Raw genomic sequence first — 17,283 nt, 5'->3', positions numbered from 1 at the left:
TGTCTTTTCTTGTTAGTTCTTCATCTGCATCTCTTCTATATGTGCATATCTTTACCATTTCCAATCAGTGTGAAAATGCTTCAGATATAATTTTATTTAATAATCCACACTTTTCTTTGTCCCTCAGAGCCTTTGATTGTGCAGTCTCTACCTGAAGCTGCATTGCTACTTGGACCTGCCTAAACTTGACTTTCCTTGAGTCTTCAGACTAGATTACTTCATCCACAAAGCTTTTGATGACTTTTCTAGATTGGTTGGTGGTATTTGATGTTTCCATAGCATCCCTTTTATATAGCACATTTACATTGCAAATTTATTTTTATGCTTGACTTATTTATCTGTCTGCCTCCCTCCTCAAAGTTAGATTAATTTCAGCATAAAATAATTGGTCTTTTATTTATGAAAAACAAAAATGTAGCAAACTACATGATATAAAGTTAATAAGTATTAATTGAATGATTGAGAGATAATGGTTACATAAGTAGTAAATTGAAATATAAGATATAGAGAGCCAGATTAAGTTTTTTTTTACATAAAAGAAAAACATTAATGAGTTTCACTTCATGTACATCTCAGGATGATGCTTGTTTTGATTATTGAGAAATAGAGAAAATGAAGTTCTGAGATAAGCATCTATGGCCACATTAAAAATGACATTAAATTTTTATCAAAACAAAATATTCTTAAAAATGATTTAGTATTAATTAAAAATGTTAAATAAACCATCAGTATTAATTTTGGATGCAATAACATTATTATGATAAATGCATATATTTAGAGTAGTAAGAACTTTTCAATTTTTATTTTATAATTTCTAGTGGCCATAGTCATGTATGAAAGTCAAACAGAGATTTGATTTAGAAAACACATTTAAATCTCACTGGAAACACGTGTACACTGTGCAATCACTTTCAGATTTAAGGAAGAATAATTCAGCAGGGGAACATGTTGTCTCTCCCATCTTGGAAGACCATATAAAAAAGGTAACTGTGATTCAAGTCACTCTCCCCCTATACGGGGAAAAGATGTCAAGGATAAAGTGACACACTGCTCATTATCTTCAAAACAAAATTCATATTAGGCCTTGCTGATATCCAGACATTTCACTAATATTTTACTTTTTCATACACAATGTGTTATACATTAATATATCTAGTTTTCATTTAGAAGAAAATGATGTTAAAGAAATATAAATATGCAACAGAGCAAGGATAGTGGTGATACTCCTGAATTCAAATGAACAGCCCACTTCCTGTATTATACCACATTAGCACCCGAATGGATCAACTGAGGATTAAAAAAAAAAAATATTTAGTAAGATTTTGTTTCTCTTTTGAATGATATAAAAATTAAATACTAAATATAAGAAATATAAATAAACATTAAAATAGAAGGAAATAATCTCAGGTTATAATAGACAATTGATGTGAGAAATTATATACAGATTTTCAAGCTGTATCTGTTTTATATAATTTAAGGTTTTTTCATAGTAAATCACTTCAATCAGTCCTTTACAGAAATTTACTAATTGTCTTTGATTGTTCAACTTTATTTAGCTTTACAGTGCTACTAAAATATTAAGAAAATTCCCTGCACAATATACATATAAAAGGTATCGTTCATATTCAGGGTCATACAATAAAAAATTTCAGCAAAATGAGGTGACTTGTAAATTTTGCTGAAATTCAATTATAAAATTTTAAGTAAGGACAGTTTTCTTATGTTGCCATAATGAAAAGACTATGAAGTTCATTTGTAACAGATGTCATTTTAAGGAACAATATTTTGAAGTCAGAAGTATAGCTAAAACATAAAGAACCGTCATTTTCCAGGAAAGAGTCTTCAATGTGAAGGATAAAACTTTAAAGGCATTGCTTTTCTAGATCAGCAATTAATACTCAGTGTTAAATTAGAACATATCCATTCTTACATTTACCATATAGTGTATTACTTTTTATCTTGTAGGTACATATGGATTTTTATTTTTTAATTTTTGTGACTTGCATACAGTGTGTAGTAGGACAAAGAAATGTTTTTATTATCATATAACTATAAATACATATTGTGCTTAGTTATCAAATGGTTTACTAATTATTTAGGTATGTGTTAATTTATTGCTTTCATGAAATTCTGATTATGAACTATAAATGTTAAATTTCAGATGACTTAAAGCTGTTCTCTCTTAATCCAGAGATGGCTTCTGCAAAGGTAATGAATTGCAAAATCAATGAATTAAAATTTGGAAAATTTATATAAAGATAGCAAATAAATCAGCAGGATATGAAATAATGCATACTTTAAAAGTGTAAGGTATTTTTCATAGCAAGACGTCAGACTATGCTACTGTCTTTTCTGTCCTTAACAGAAGTACAGAAGAATGGTTCACAGACCTATGTGTTTCTGCTGCAATAAACATTAATATGTAGAAATAGGAAGAAAATAATTCTGAGTTTAGCTTTACAGGTTATCACTGTGTATATGTAAAAACTGTAAGAAAATCTGGTTTTCTTTTCCTTCTGCATTGATAAATCTTTCAAAAGTTCAATTTTTAAACAGAAAAATATTCAGTTCCAAGCATCACAGTAACCTGAATGCATCTAAACAAACATAAACTACTATTTAAAAAGAAGTAAATAGAAGCATTCGCTGATCTGAATTAGTAATTCTTGAGAGTTCTAAAGGCAAATGTCATAGCAACTGTAAACTGATTTGAAGATAGTAAGTTGCAATGTTTTAAATAAAATGATTGCCATTCAAGAATTCTTAAATTTTATGATATGTGACTGTTACTCCCTTTAAAGCTTTTCATATGACTAGAGTATAGGAATTCATTAGTATTGATTATACATTAGTAATTTTTGTAGTTCCTAACATTTAACATGCTATTTCTTGCATATGCTAAATTTTTAGAATATATATTAAGTTAATATTTACTTTTTAAATTTTAGAACATTTCATTATTGTGTCTATACTAGCAAGTGATGACCACTAAATTTATCAGTTAGCAATGCATTAGTATTGTACTATATCTGCCTTTTTCTTCTTCCTTGACTTCCTCAAAAGAACTGAACCTTCTTGTTTTAAATCACATTGCACAGGTAAAGTCTGGCCTTAGAAGGACAGCTTTTTAGTCATTTAACTCTGTTAAATCTGCATTCCTCGGGGTGTTTTTCCTTATTTATTTTAACTGAGCAGGCAATACAGTGCCTCTGAATTAGAGCTTTAAGTGTTTTCCATCTTAATGAGGGTGAGTGTTCCTCTGAGGAATACATACTGCGAAGGGAACTAATCTCCTGCTTCATCCGTCAATACCATCTTGTCCTACCAATAAAGAGGAAGTTAAATGCAACTGCCTAATAGTAGAACTGATTAGAGAAAAATGAAGAGAAAGCAAGCTCCATTCTTTTCTTTTATCCAGCCCATAGAGGATATTTCCTTAAAGCCAAAAGCCTAAGAGTCACGTGGTTTATCTGATAAATAAAGATAGCACAGTATTTCAATGTAAATTACCATTTAACAAAATATCTTTCCAAGATTTAGATGGCACATCAATTTAATTCATAAGGTAAATGGTCAAAGACTAAAGAGTCAATGATCTGATCTGAGGTGTAACCTAGTGGCACTGTGGTGACCAAGCATGTGCAAAGCTCTAGGTTAGATCCCTTGCACTGAAAAATGGATAAATAAGTAGGTCAAATGGAGAATGTTTGAAAGTACATTTAAATTGGGAAAACATAAGGATGGGTTTCACAAACCTCTTCTTGAGCAAACATGAATCAGTCTCCTCTTAAGTTTCATCTGTTAGAGACCCTGAATTTTTAGCTACTGTGTTCATCTCTACAGGAATTCTGTTAAGACTTAACAGAATCTTCACCCTCTGTGTATGGTTAATTCTAGTTACTAACTGGACTCCTTGTAATCCACTGTACTTTTAGGAATATCATCCTGGCCTCTCTTTAGCAAGAATCTTTTTAATCTAAAGAATAAAGAATTAGAAATAAAATAAAACAGTTTCACATCAGGCTAACAGGTTAGTAACAATAATTAATGTATTATGCATGATAGTAAGTTACTATCATGCATATATACTATGCATAATGTATTATGCATATTGATAGTAAGTTACTCAGAGTGCAAAATACAGGCATGAAATGATGTCCAAACACTATTGTCATGCATCTTTCTTTCAAGAAACTAGAGAAACTAGCTGTATGACTACCTTAACTATCTGGTGTGTATGTGTTTGTGTTTGTTTGTATATATATCTATAGATAGATAGATAGATAGATAGATAGATAGATAGATATAGATATAGATATATAGATATAGTAGATATAGCTTTTCTCTTCCTTCCTCCCCACGTCATTAACTTCTCTTTTCTTTTGAACAGTTTCTGCCAGATTCACAATATATATTGTATCTTTTGAATCTTATCTACTCATGTAGCCTTTCATTTTAGTGAGACAATGCACTGTTTACACATGTGGTTCTGATTTCTTTCACTCATGAGCAAGATCTCAAGTTGCTTCCATTTAACTATAAAATTATCAGTTTAGACAGAATCTTCCTTGCCCATATTTGCTCTTAGTAATTGTCTATACACTTATTCATATGTTAGTATTTAAATTAGTAGTTAGTACTATAAATTTCCAGTTTTAAAGTGGAACTCACAATCAAGACAAATATCACTCTTCTACTATAAAAGCATGTTTTAATAACCATCTTGAACAGTTTATCTTTAATAAGTATCATGAATAATTCTATTCTTTAAGAACACAAGAAAACTTGTTCTCATTAATATATTTTACTGTCAAACGGAAACAGAAGACAATTTTAAAAATGTACATACAGGGATACACTGGAAATACTTGTTTCAGATATGAAGAGTCAATGCTTTGCATCATTGTGCTTTTCTGGGTTAGTCTGATAACAGAAAATATTATTGTTCGTGAGAATGCAACATATTATTAAGAGAATTTTGTGATATAAATGTTAATTTCAAAGAACTTATTTAAAAAATACGTGGCATTATGTTTTGTGCAAATCTATGCAAGTACAAATATGATTAACATTTTCCTCTGACTTTATGGGCGTGGTCCTCAGTTTGAGTTTTACAAAGCCTAGAAAGTTTATGTTGTTGTTTTATAACGATATTGGGTAAAAACTGAAGTGGAACTTGATCAGCAAAAGCTTTCATGATGTTCAAATTAAAGTTTTCCTCATATTTGTTACAGTTATGAAACCCTATGAATGTAGTAATCAAATAGAAAATCCTCATAAATGTAATGGAACCAAAACTTACACTTAATCAAATCTACCAGATTTAGTGAATCACACATTCAGAAGTTATTAAGTAAAGATATGCCTTCTAAAATCATATGTGATGGAAAATACTAAATTTAATGAACTTTCAAGTAAGCTTTAGAGGTTTTTTTTGAAGTAAAAAATAAATATGCTTAGTATAAGTAATGGCTATGCTTTTATCTTTATATTTTCAATATTTACCCAGGTTCGCATAATTCATTGAAAACAAGACATATTTTTAAAAATAAACAAAAATAACAATAGAACAGATGTGATCCAGAAAAGCAAACCAGTTTAACATCACATATTTAAGCTTATCAACTGTTCTCCAGGGCCTGCTGATCCCCTATATAATAAATCATGTACAAATTGAGCTTATTTCTAGTTAAAAATGTTTTCTGAGCAATGAACTTGGGATCTCTTACTTGACAGAGACACTAGTATAGACTGTATGCTTTTCAAAGAAATGATCCTTATAATACTTGGTATTGGTAATATATTCTTACTTCTCTAAGTTTTACTAATAATAGCAAGCAACTATTTGAAGAATTGTTCCCCCAATTGAAATTTGTGAATGATTGATATTATTAAGAACCACTTTTATCAATGTGTCAATTTAACTTATAAATTAGACAAATGGTTTACAAAATCAAAGATTGTGAGGTACTAAAATCCAAAGAAAAAACATATAAAAATGATCTCTATTTTTGAAGACCAACGTGTGTGTGTGTGTGTGTGTGTGTGTGTGTGTGTGTGTGTGTGTAACCGGCAGATATTTGAAGAAAATTACAAGGAAAAATAAATGTGACATAGTTACATCTGGCATATAGATACCATTGCATATTAATGCTATCCAGCATATCACGGTCACATTAACTGGAAGTATTGTAAATCAGCTTGTATGAATTTTGTCAGGAATTACTTTTTAAAAAATAACCACAGAAATCCCTATTTTAAAATTTATCCAAGGCTAAAATTTAACAATAGACCTATTTTAATGAAGTGTTAACAATTCTTTGATTTCAAATACTGAGCATGAGTAGTCACTTTTGCTTAGAATTGTGCATATTTATATCCATAAGATAATGACACATGTCTTACTTTTATCAGTTTTATGATAAAATAATCTGTGGAAACTGATTAAATTTGTGTTTACATTATGTATGAAAATTATTGAAGAAAAAGAAATATATTTCACAGTAGTTTATATTGAAACTACTAACTCTTACTCAAGAACTGATTTCCGTAAATAGTCCTTATCAAGGTTATGTACAGAATGCAATAATTACAAAAGTAATTTTTTTTCACTCCTTGTGTCCTGTCTTTAAAGGGTTGTAATTTTTTCCTTCTTTTGTCAAATTAGCCAAGCGGGCTGGGAATTTAGCGTAGTTACATAAGTGCATGCCTGGCAAGCATGAGGTCTTGAGTTTGATTCTTGGGACCAAGAAAATAAAAATAAAAATAAAAATTTAAATAAACAAACCAACCAAACAAAAGATATAATGAAGTTTCTACATTTTTCCAAAGAAACTTACCAGTGTTTACCATAAAATGAAATGTGGTTAGTAATCTATTATGCTACTATTTAAACACAGTGTTGTATATTTGTTTTTAATCCAAAAAACAGATTAATCTATGATTAAAATTTTAATAAATGATCCACATAAAAGTTTTGAAAAGTGGAAAGATGTAGAACAAAAGCGTATGTATGTATGAGGGTGTATGTGTGTATGTGTGTGTGATTGGAGGAGATGTGTAAATCCATAAAGGGTGTCTTCACTCAAAGGTGGAAAAGATGTTTGAAATGATTTCTGTAATCAAAAGTTAAATTTTACATTTAAATCAAATTACAAAGACTATCCTTTAAGAAACTGCCCAATAATCACATCTGTTCAAGTTTCAAATTTTAATGACTGGATTCATATTTTTAATTCACATTAAAACAAATAATTTATTTTAGTGACTGTAAATGACAGGCTGAAACATTCAATATGTACAAATGAATATATCTTCCAATTTTGGAGAAAACATTTGCTTTGAATAATTGCTTATTCGAATATTATTTTAGTAAAACTTATCAAGTTATTTTAAAGATGACCTCAAGTCATTAGAAATTAGTATTAAAGAATAAAAACATGCTCTGCAGTTTTTGTTGCTGTTGTTTAATGGTAATTCCTTTCACTCTAGATTATTCCATTTGGAAAGTTTGGTCTTCTTATTTTTTTCTAGCATTTTCTTTAAAATATTACTCATGACCTTTATACAATGTACTATGACTATGTTTTTTAATAACAGTGACTGGATTAGATAAATAAAATATTCCATTTTTATAAAGTGGGTATGTTCAATTTATATATGTTAAGTAGACCAGATTTATTGTAAATAGCATTAGGCTTGATGGTATCTGCAAAAATGTTCAAACAATTATTAATTGTCTTCAAAAAACATTTAGTGCAACTTGGCATGATTTAGTCAACCTCTCAATACTTTTCTTCTTAAACTTTAGATTGTGTTTAATACTATTTAAGAAGTGTTCACTTCCTTACAGAATACCTCCACTTTAAACATTTACAGACCTAGCTGGTACATAAGGAGGAGGATCAAACAAAGTTAAGAAAGTCACTTGCATGTGTTTCTATCCCAAGAACTTACTGACTAGATTAATTTTCAGAATACAATTGCTTTAGCTATAACAGAGGATTTCTGCACACAGTATTAATTGTATATATAAAATCAATTGTAGAAGCTAGCATCTGGAAATCATATGTATCAAAATAACGCACATAGCACAGTAACATTCTACTTGCATGGAGGTGATTTTTACATGACAGTGGAATAAATCCCCAAAGTCTACATTGCATCTTTCATTGAATTTATGTTTTTAAACTAACTTAATGTTTGTTTATATCATTTGGTTGTAGAAAATTTTGCTTTGTGTGTAACAGTATTTAACAAATCTATAAAGCAGTGATTTGCTTCTTGTGAAATCTAAAATACATGCATACTCAATTCTGGTCTTTCTAATCCTAGATTGTTTTTTAATAGTGTAATATTCTAGAGATAGATTTTTAAAATTAACAAAATGCAAGAGTCCAGAAAAGTTAATAAAAAACAGCTCAGTCCTGATGACTTTGGCTGATATGCACAGAATTCAGGAAGAATAAGTCCATCTATAAATACTCTTTCACAATAAATCCATAATGGAATTTAAATGAAACACACCATTATGAGATAATAATTCTTGCATAGCAGAGAGCTACAATACATTTGAAAGTAATGTTCACATATTTATTAATTTAATCAATAAATGTATATTTTATGGATTTAATTTTCTGGAACTATAATATGGTAGCTACTTTATTAGCTATTAAATGGAATATGTTATGCTTCTTAAAGCATTCATATATAAGTAAATTAGTGTTTAGACATTAAAACAGATACTTAAAAACTAATTATCAATAAAAATAGGTTATACTGAGTATAAATAGCCTTTGTAGCTCTAAATGTATTAAAATACAGAATTTTGAGAAACAATATATTATTAACAAATTATGTCAAATATTAAAGACTGGGAATCCATAAGTTTCCTTAATTTAGCATGTTGAATGTCAATTTTACATATCACAAATTATACTTCCTAGGTCAAGAATAAACACTCAAACTCAACACAACTACTTATTTCATGGTAAAATAACTAATACAATCTATTCATTAAAATGTATTACTTACATAGTTTAGTTCAGAGTAAGTTTTGTTAGTAAGTGATAATTGTATCCACTGTGAACGAATCAACTAGTTAATCCTGACTAGTCACTTTGAATTCTAATTGAAAACACTAAGTTCTTTGTTTCAAATATTATATATAAAAAATCAGAATCTTAGCTTATGAAATAAATGTCTACTGAGCCTTTGTAACTGAGTATGTCTCCAAGTGAGTAATAGGAGAGAAGTATTCTTGATAGCTCATCAAGTATTCTTGAAAATAATAGTCATAAAATCCTTACAGTGTTATTAATGAGGATATTTAATGACCGGTATAAAATGGTTACAGTGACTATTTGATACCTGCATGAGAAAAGAACTGGGCCAAAACAGAATTGTCAAGTATCTCTTCAGTAAAGTGGCCATTAGTGTTCATAATTAAATTTCATCCTCGGGGACTCATTTTTCATTTTAGAGAATTCAATAAACATTATTATACTATCCTCTTCTCTTAAAAATTAAGACCATCTATTAGTGATCAATAATATTGAAACACAAAGTACTTTCATTTTGCACTCCTTAAGGACTTAAACAGATATTAAAATTTTAAAATGACATAATACACATGGTATGACATTTAGAAGCTGCTTAGAGATACTCTCCTTACTATGTAAACCATAATTATTTAAGTAGTTACTAAATTAAAACAACAATAAAGTCAGATGTCACTATGGGTTTGGTAAACTGATGCCAATGTACAAAATTTATTGCAAATTAAAAGTCTAACTTTTTAAAGTTTACCCATTTTGATGTTACTACATGAGAATATTTTGATGTTCCTTTTAATTATGAATGGAAATCACCAATTTGACAAATCTGCTAAGAAATCAAAATTTCCTGTTTAAATGGCAGGGAAGAGTCAGCAAAGAGCAGCCCTTCTGTAAAAGTGACTACTCTCCCAGCAGGATATTAAATCTCAGCTAAACAGACTGTCAGGAAGATCTAATGTGACTCTGAAACTGTATTATTTAAAGTTTTTTAAATTATATAATATCAAAAAAGAAAGATTGATTAAACTTATCTAACACAATGATAACATAGACTAATAATATTTGATACTAAAATTGAAAAAAAAAACAAAGTAAGTTATATTAATTTTACACTTTGTGTGAAAGTAAAACATTATTTTAAGGGACCAGTTTGCACAATTAAACATGCAACTCAATGGTAGAGTGCCTGACTAATGAGTGTGAGGTTCTGAGTCGATTTCTAGCACCAGGGTGGGAAAATGTCAATCTTTCAACCTTAAATTAGAACTTCTGAAAAATATATTTTGTTTTCATAGCATGGTTGTCCTTTTTGGGGGGATGGTGGTCTCTGTCACTTCGTTAACAATTCTATGGAATATACATTGGCATGTGCATATGAAGCATGAGAGAAATTCATGAATGATGTTAAAAATTTCACTAAGATGGTATTGATTAGGAGAATCAGAACTAAAATTCAGAAAAGAAATTCTAGAACTATTATCACTCTCGTTTCTTTATTAACCCATGATTAGGAGGTGAAATAGAAAAAATTTAGATTAGCACAAGAGTAATAGTTAATCATCAGGCATAAATATTACCAAACACTTTTGGAATATAATTTAAAAAAAAAATATGTGTGCCTAACATATCACATGCTGGTATCATTCATGTGTGTCAGAACTCTTTAAATATTCCTGTTTCTTAAACTAGTAACATTTTAAAATAGTAATTCTAATCAGTTATTCATCATTTTAAAGATAATAAATATGAAAAAATAAAAAAGCAGGAAATATGCAAAACCAAATCATAGGTTGTTAATGAGGCATTTAAGTTTGGATAGTCCAACAGATGTGTTCTCTACACTTGTTGAGAAAAACATACAAAGGCAGTGTTCTGAAAAGAACCTATACATTTATTAAGGAACACAGAAATCTAGACACATAACTAATGGTAGAAATTATATACATATATATATATGTATATAATTTCTACCATATATATTATATTTATATATTTATATATATAATTTCTACCATATATATTTATATATTTATATTTATTATATTTAGAATATGTATATATATCTGACACAAAAACATTCATTCAGTCCAATAATTTCTCTATTTGTGTCTCATTTACTTAACTGTAGTATATTATCTTCCTGAAACAAAATAGTATGCACAGTAGTTCATAAAAAAGTGCAATCTAGTCACAATGTTGGGTTTCTTGCTAAAAATTCCTATGAAATATGAAATCATATTATATTACCAGATTAAAAGATAAAGTAGATCATTGTTATCATGTTTATTTCTTTTTGATTTCGAAACAATGTGGATGGAAAGTAAGTATCTTCTCCATCCTTGCAAAAATGCATGAATGTGTGCACGCACACACACACGCTAATCATACCTAATAAGAACAATATACAGGGAGCTAATGTACAGAAGAGTTGAGAATTTAGAATTTATTGATCAATTACTTTCTCAGGTAAACTCTGACTTTTGCAAAAACTGAAAATATGGTTATAACCTTGCAATTTCATAATCTGAATATAGAATTACTATCTTTCTTATTTGTTGAAAATCATATAAGCCTTACAAAGCAGAAAAGATATTGATTAGAGATCCACATCAATAAATGCATCTCCAGAGAAAAATTATAAAAATATAGTTTTTCCAATAATAAAATGTTAGTAACAAGTGGAATGATTTCATGATTATGTTTCTCTCTCTCTCTCTCTCTCTCTCTCTCTCTCTCTCTCTCTCTCTCTCTCTCTCTCTCTGCTTCACTTAGTGGAAACTTCAAGTCCTTTGCTATATATGTAAAATACAACAAAACAATATTAGCAATAATATCAACACTTATTAAAACAATAAAGTATTTTGACAATTTAATTGATTTAATTCTGATAGAAACTTGCGAACTGCTCAATCTACATAGCTACGAAACTTTTAGTTTTAAAGAGGTTTATTTGGGAGAGAATTCTTGTAATTTTCTGATTTTGACTTGATTTTTTTATTATTCTTTTTCCAATAGTTCTCTGTTCTATAACTCTTTATGCTAAGGTGATCCCAAGCACTGTCCTTGGACAAACTCTGCTCATCCTATTTAACAACCCAACCCATTCCCTCCCTATGTTTATTTTTTTCAAATTGAGAAGTACCACAAAAATATCATACCACATTTCTTTCAAGTAGTCCAAATCACTTTGCTAGCTCAAGGTGTGTTTAACAATTTCCAGTGTCCTTTATCATTAAAATCCGTGACCTTAGCAAGAAATAGTGTTTTAAAGCATTTCTGCGACTGCCATCGTCCATATTTCATTAGGGCTATACATCCTTCCTTCCTCTCTCTCTCTCTCTACCTTACTGTTTCCTTCCCTCACCTAGTTCCAACTTAGGGTTTCTGTCATGCTGTTAAACATTTAAGAAAATCCATGTTTCACACTTAAACAAATATAGATTAAGCAATTTGAAAGGATTTAAATGGATCCATGAATGTGAATATTAAGAAGTTATGCATTATAGCAGGCACATCCGAAAAGGCTCGTATTCCATCACTTGAAGGAGGGGTGAAAGCATCATAGGATGGGTCAAACACAGGTTATCTGGCTGTCAATAAAATACAGACATTCCGTGCTTACCTGCAAAACTGCATGATGGCAAACAAATCTAAACAGGCAAAAGGAAAAAAAAAAAAAAAAAGTCCCCAGAATCTGATCATCTGTCTTCCACGCTGCTGTGACAGTTTTATATCCTGGTTCCTTTCTCTTTGCTTACATACATGTGACCGGCTAGCATATTTGTAAGTGTCACTAGGGTTGATTTGTAACCCTAGACATCGCAACCTCTTTCCAAACAACCGGTTGGCATTGCACACACCTGGAAATACACATTTGGTCTTCTGAACTAAAGCCTACTTTCCCAGTGGGAGACTAGAAAGAGGTCCTTGCCTTAAAGGACTGATGGCTATCTGGACCTGGAGCAGAGCACAAGGCTCATTGGCTCAACTCTTGGGGACCTGGAGAAAACAGCCGTCAGAGACAAACTCTGCCACCCTTTGGTTAAGGATCCTGCAGTCACCCCTGGCCAAGAAGCACCATCCCTCTTGGGGCACCCAGGTCCTCCTGCCCCCCACCCCCACCCCAGCAGAGGGGGAGGGGTAAAAGCCCAACTTTAGAGTGCTTGTCACAGAAGCTAGACAGCTCGCAAGCCTGACTCTACTCCTAACTCCAGCCTTATTATTCCAAACTCTAGCTCCAAATTGGAATCCAACTCTGCCTCACCTTACCGCCCTGCGGATTTGTGGGTGTTAGGAACGGAAGGAAAGGACATATGGTAAGCAGCACTTTAATGGGAATCCCAAGAAGTCATTCAGCAATTCTAAACCCCGCTGAGCATTTGCAGGAAGACAGCCCCTAAGGCTTTACCAAGCAAGCTCACTAAAAAAACAGTCATCTACTAAGACACAACTCATTACAAACAATAAACACGGACACAAAAAGGCGTTAATGAGCGATCCCAGACATCTCCCATCAGTCCTCTCCTACAGAAGAGCTCGGGCCGAGGAAGGATGGCAAGGACGCCTTCCGGAAGGATAGGAAGCCCCCGAGGACACTCTCCCGGGCTGCAAGAGCCCAGCCAAACCCCGGCTCGCCGCAGGCGCCCAGTGCAGTCCCAGCCAGGGACACGGTGCCACCGCGCGGTGCCCCCACTCCGGGCACGAAGCCTGGCACAGAGTCGCCGGGGGCTCGCTCGCTCGCCCTCCACGTCCCCCGGACCCAGGTGGCTTAGCTGCAGCCCGGACCTGCGGAGAGATCCCCAGTCAGAGTAGCCTGTTGATAGCCCTCCGCTTAAAACGCCCCGGGCTGCTGAGCCTCTCGGATGTCAATTTCCCTTTGCCAAGTGCAAGCCTCGGATTAGGCTGGAAAAAACACACTCACCTAAATTCCGGGTGTCTGCGCCTTCCTGGAGCGGACGAGGTTACAGAGAAAAGACCTGACTGCACGGAAAGTTGCTTTCCTTCCCCCTCCCTGCACCTCTGCTCCGCGGCAGCGCAGTCCTCCAGAGAGGGTGTTGGAATTGGAGAATTACACTCAAGCCTGGTTTCCTCCAGTGAAGTCGCGGGCGCGATGGCACTGCCTGGTGATCGCACTAGCAAAGAGACCAGGTAGAGACTGGAGACGGTGAGGGGCGCCAAGTGCTGCGGGCGAGCGCCAGCCGGATCCTCCCTCGCGCAGCCAGAGGGGGAAGCCCTCGGTGGGGCCTGGAGGCAGGCGGGGGATGGGGTGCGCCGCAGCTGGAGCACTTTTATGTCTGGGAGCTAACAGGGCTTGCGAATTAAAATAATAACAATAATTGCTTGGGTTTTCGCGTCAGCTTTTAATGACGACAGAAATAGTTCTTCCAGAGAAAGAAAAAAAAATTAAAAGAAAAAAGAAGACAGGGAAGAAGAAGAAAAGGAAGGAAAGAAAAGCTTTAACAATAGGCTCTCATCTCTATCCATCCAGATAAGGGGAGATGTTACAGAAACCAGAAACTTGTACTGGGGGTGGGCGGGTTCACAGAAAATCTTCAGTGCATATTAGGCATCGCTGAAACATGTAGATTTCGTGTTTAGTGAATATCAATCTCTTGTCAACGTGTGAAGTAACAGCAGATTTAAATGTTTCTCAAGACAACTATACTTAATGGGGAGGTGACAACCCTGTCAGTTATGCCCACAGAACTGTGCATAATAGCATGAAGCAGTGAGCACCTTAAAAGGCTTACTGAAAATTCAGGATGGGTGTGGGAAAGTGTGAAAGTAAGGCGATTACAATTTTCATGTACAGTTTGCCCCTGAATTTCAATTTACTAGAGCCAGAATAATCAGTGGTTCCTTCTGAGAGCTCTCTTTCGATGAAAGGAGCACTCCCTGTCCAATTAACTGCTCACCTGCTAATTCACAAAATCAGAAACGTACTTCCAGGTACTGTGCCTGAATTCAGATGCAGTGCCCAAAATAATGTGGTCAGGAGTGATTTATGGAGCTGTTAGAAAAAACACGGTGCTTTCAAACTGACTCTCTTCTTCCTACCCCTCAGTAGCATGTTGGTGCTTAGGCTTCAGCTAAATCCATAAAAATGTACTTTTGGGAGCCCCCCCCCCGTCATGCGGTTGCTTACAATGAGATGAACACACACTGACCTGTACAACCTTCTGAAGACCAGAAAGAGTACTAAACTTTCCCAAACCCTCCAATAATCTCATTTAAGCCTGCCTTTGGATAAACATGAAAATTGACCCTTCAAATGGCACAAAAAGATGTGCCCAGAAGGGTTAATGGGTGTTGGAGACAGTTAATATCCATATAAGCTGTAATAAAATGACAAAAAGAAAGTTTAGAAAGAATGTATAATGTATTGGGAATAACACATTAAATGCATTACTCCTTGTAGTTCTGTTCCAACCAGTATACTAATTAATAAATGGTAAAGATCTTGTAGATCTGGAAGCTAAAAAAAATGCAAAAATGAAACATAACAAACAACACTTCAAAATAACACTAGTTACAGGCAATGTATAAAAAAGAATAACTTACCAGAAGAAATTTCAGGAAGCAAGATGACTGTGAGAAAAATACATCCAAGATTCAAACAGATATTCCATGGTCTTCAAAATCAAGGTAAAGCAGTGCTCTGCAGGATAGCAGGACTTTGAAATAATCAGCAGTTCCTGGTGGCATGTAACCAAGAGAAAACCAGTGGCACGGGCAGCTGGGAGCCCCAAGAAAGGAAACAAAATGTAAGGAGAAGCTTTTATTTGGAGCTGGGTGTTGTGGTGGTGAGAGGGCTTATTTGTGGTGGTCCTTAGGCAAAGTGAAGATTTATAGGACGTGTATCCCTACACAGTGAGGGACAGGAGGTGGAATACAGATAAATCTGCAAGGAGAAGTAAACGGATGTATTGTAGACACCGAGATAAAGGGAACTAGTGAGCAAGGCTGTAGTCATCCTGATAGATAGAGCGGCAAGCATCTCTGAGGCTCCTGGGGAGGATCCAATGAGAATTGAAGAGGGCACCGCTTCAGAAATCCTCTCCTCTTCCCAGTCTCAGTTCTTTAAGAGTTACCTGCTCTGGGAGCACGATTATTAGGATTAATAGTATTCCACCAGCGCATCTCACTAGGATTTCCCTTCACTGTCCGCAACTGAGGGAGGAAACTCATCACAACCAGCACCCCAAATAAACCACAGCACAGATCGCACTGTGATGACCAAAGCGTCAGTGATGTGCTTTTCCTGGGAGGGGGATGGTGAGGGACCGGGAGGACTGAGCATCGGGCTGCGGCACAGTCTCTGGGCACTTGGAGGTCTCTGTGCTTGGTGGTTTGGGCTGGGACCCAGAGATCTGGCAAGAGGAGGTGGCTGCACAGGCTTCCCGGGTCCCGCTTCCCCGGCGATTCCTGCCGCTGGTCACTCCGGGCAACTCATCTCCCTGCGAAGCCCGAAGCCCTGCTGTAAGTGGGGTCGCAGCAGCCTCCAGCGTGCAGACCGTCCCCGGGAGCCAGGCCGGCAGCCAGGCGCGCACCTCCCTCTGATCGCTGCACAGTCACGGAGGGACAGTGGCTAGAAATGGCTTTGCTGCCAGCACACTGCCGAGCCATCTCCCCTTCTGACTGCTGCATAAACGATCACCTGATCGATCCGGTAAGATTAGCTTTATTCACCTTCCCTTTTCGTCTTACTGGACACTTTCTCTCTCCTTCCTTTCCTCTCTCCCTCCTTCCCCCTCTGGTCCTCTCTCTCTCTCTCTCTCTCTCTCTCTCTCTCTCTCTCTCTCTCTCTCTCTCTCTCTCTCTCTCCTCTTTGAAACCTACTTTCCCTGGGGAACTGTCTGTTTGAGAGGTTGGTAATTCTGTTTGAAGATGATTTATTTTTTGGCCCTGGATAAATTCACCTCCCCAACCAAGAGTACTCTCCTTGGAGAAGATTCTTATCCCTGACCCAGCGAGATCACTCTTTGAGGTGGCATCTGTGTATAGAGTGCAGTGGTAGTCCTTTGCCTATCTCTGTCTCTCTCATTGTCTCTCTGGCTTTCATTCTCTCTTCTCTCTCTCTCTCTCTCTCTCTCTCTCTCTCTCTCTCTCTCTCTCTCTCGCTCTCTGAAACAGGAAAAGAAAGGTACAGGGTAAAGGGGAAATTGATTTCTTGCTCACTGAGTCGCCGAATGATAGAAGAAATAAACATTTGCCGTGGATAGCAGTG

At 34.6% G+C, this 17,283-nt stretch overlaps 1 protein-coding gene across 3 annotated transcripts in view; it reads right to left on the bottom strand.

The window, feature by feature from the left end:
- Positions 1–16,755, bottom strand: part of Brinp3 (BMP/retinoic acid inducible neural specific 3) — a 363,662-nt gene extending 346,907 nt beyond the window's left edge. The window contains exon 1 of one of the 3 annotated variants that reach the window (XM_063240301.1): positions 15,618–16,755. The gene's annotated coding sequence lies outside the window, so the exon portion shown is untranslated. Of the gene's footprint in view, positions 1–12,678; positions 12,950–13,977; positions 14,536–15,617 lie in introns of those variants that run through there. The other 2 variants (XM_063240300.1, XM_063240302.1) reach the window with 2 other exon arrangements.
- Positions 16,756–17,283: the final 528 nt, after the last annotated feature.

This window comes from Cavia porcellus, unplaced genomic scaffold (assembly GCF_034190915.1).
Source record: "Cavia porcellus strain 051 isolate PalLab524CR breed Dunkin Hartley unplaced genomic scaffold, mCavPor4.1 scaffold_29, whole genome shotgun sequence".
Taxonomy (NCBI): domain Eukaryota; kingdom Metazoa; phylum Chordata; class Mammalia; order Rodentia; family Caviidae; genus Cavia; species Cavia porcellus.
The sequence above is the reverse complement of the archived record's forward strand: the minus strand, read 5'-3'. Positions and strand labels throughout refer to the sequence as shown.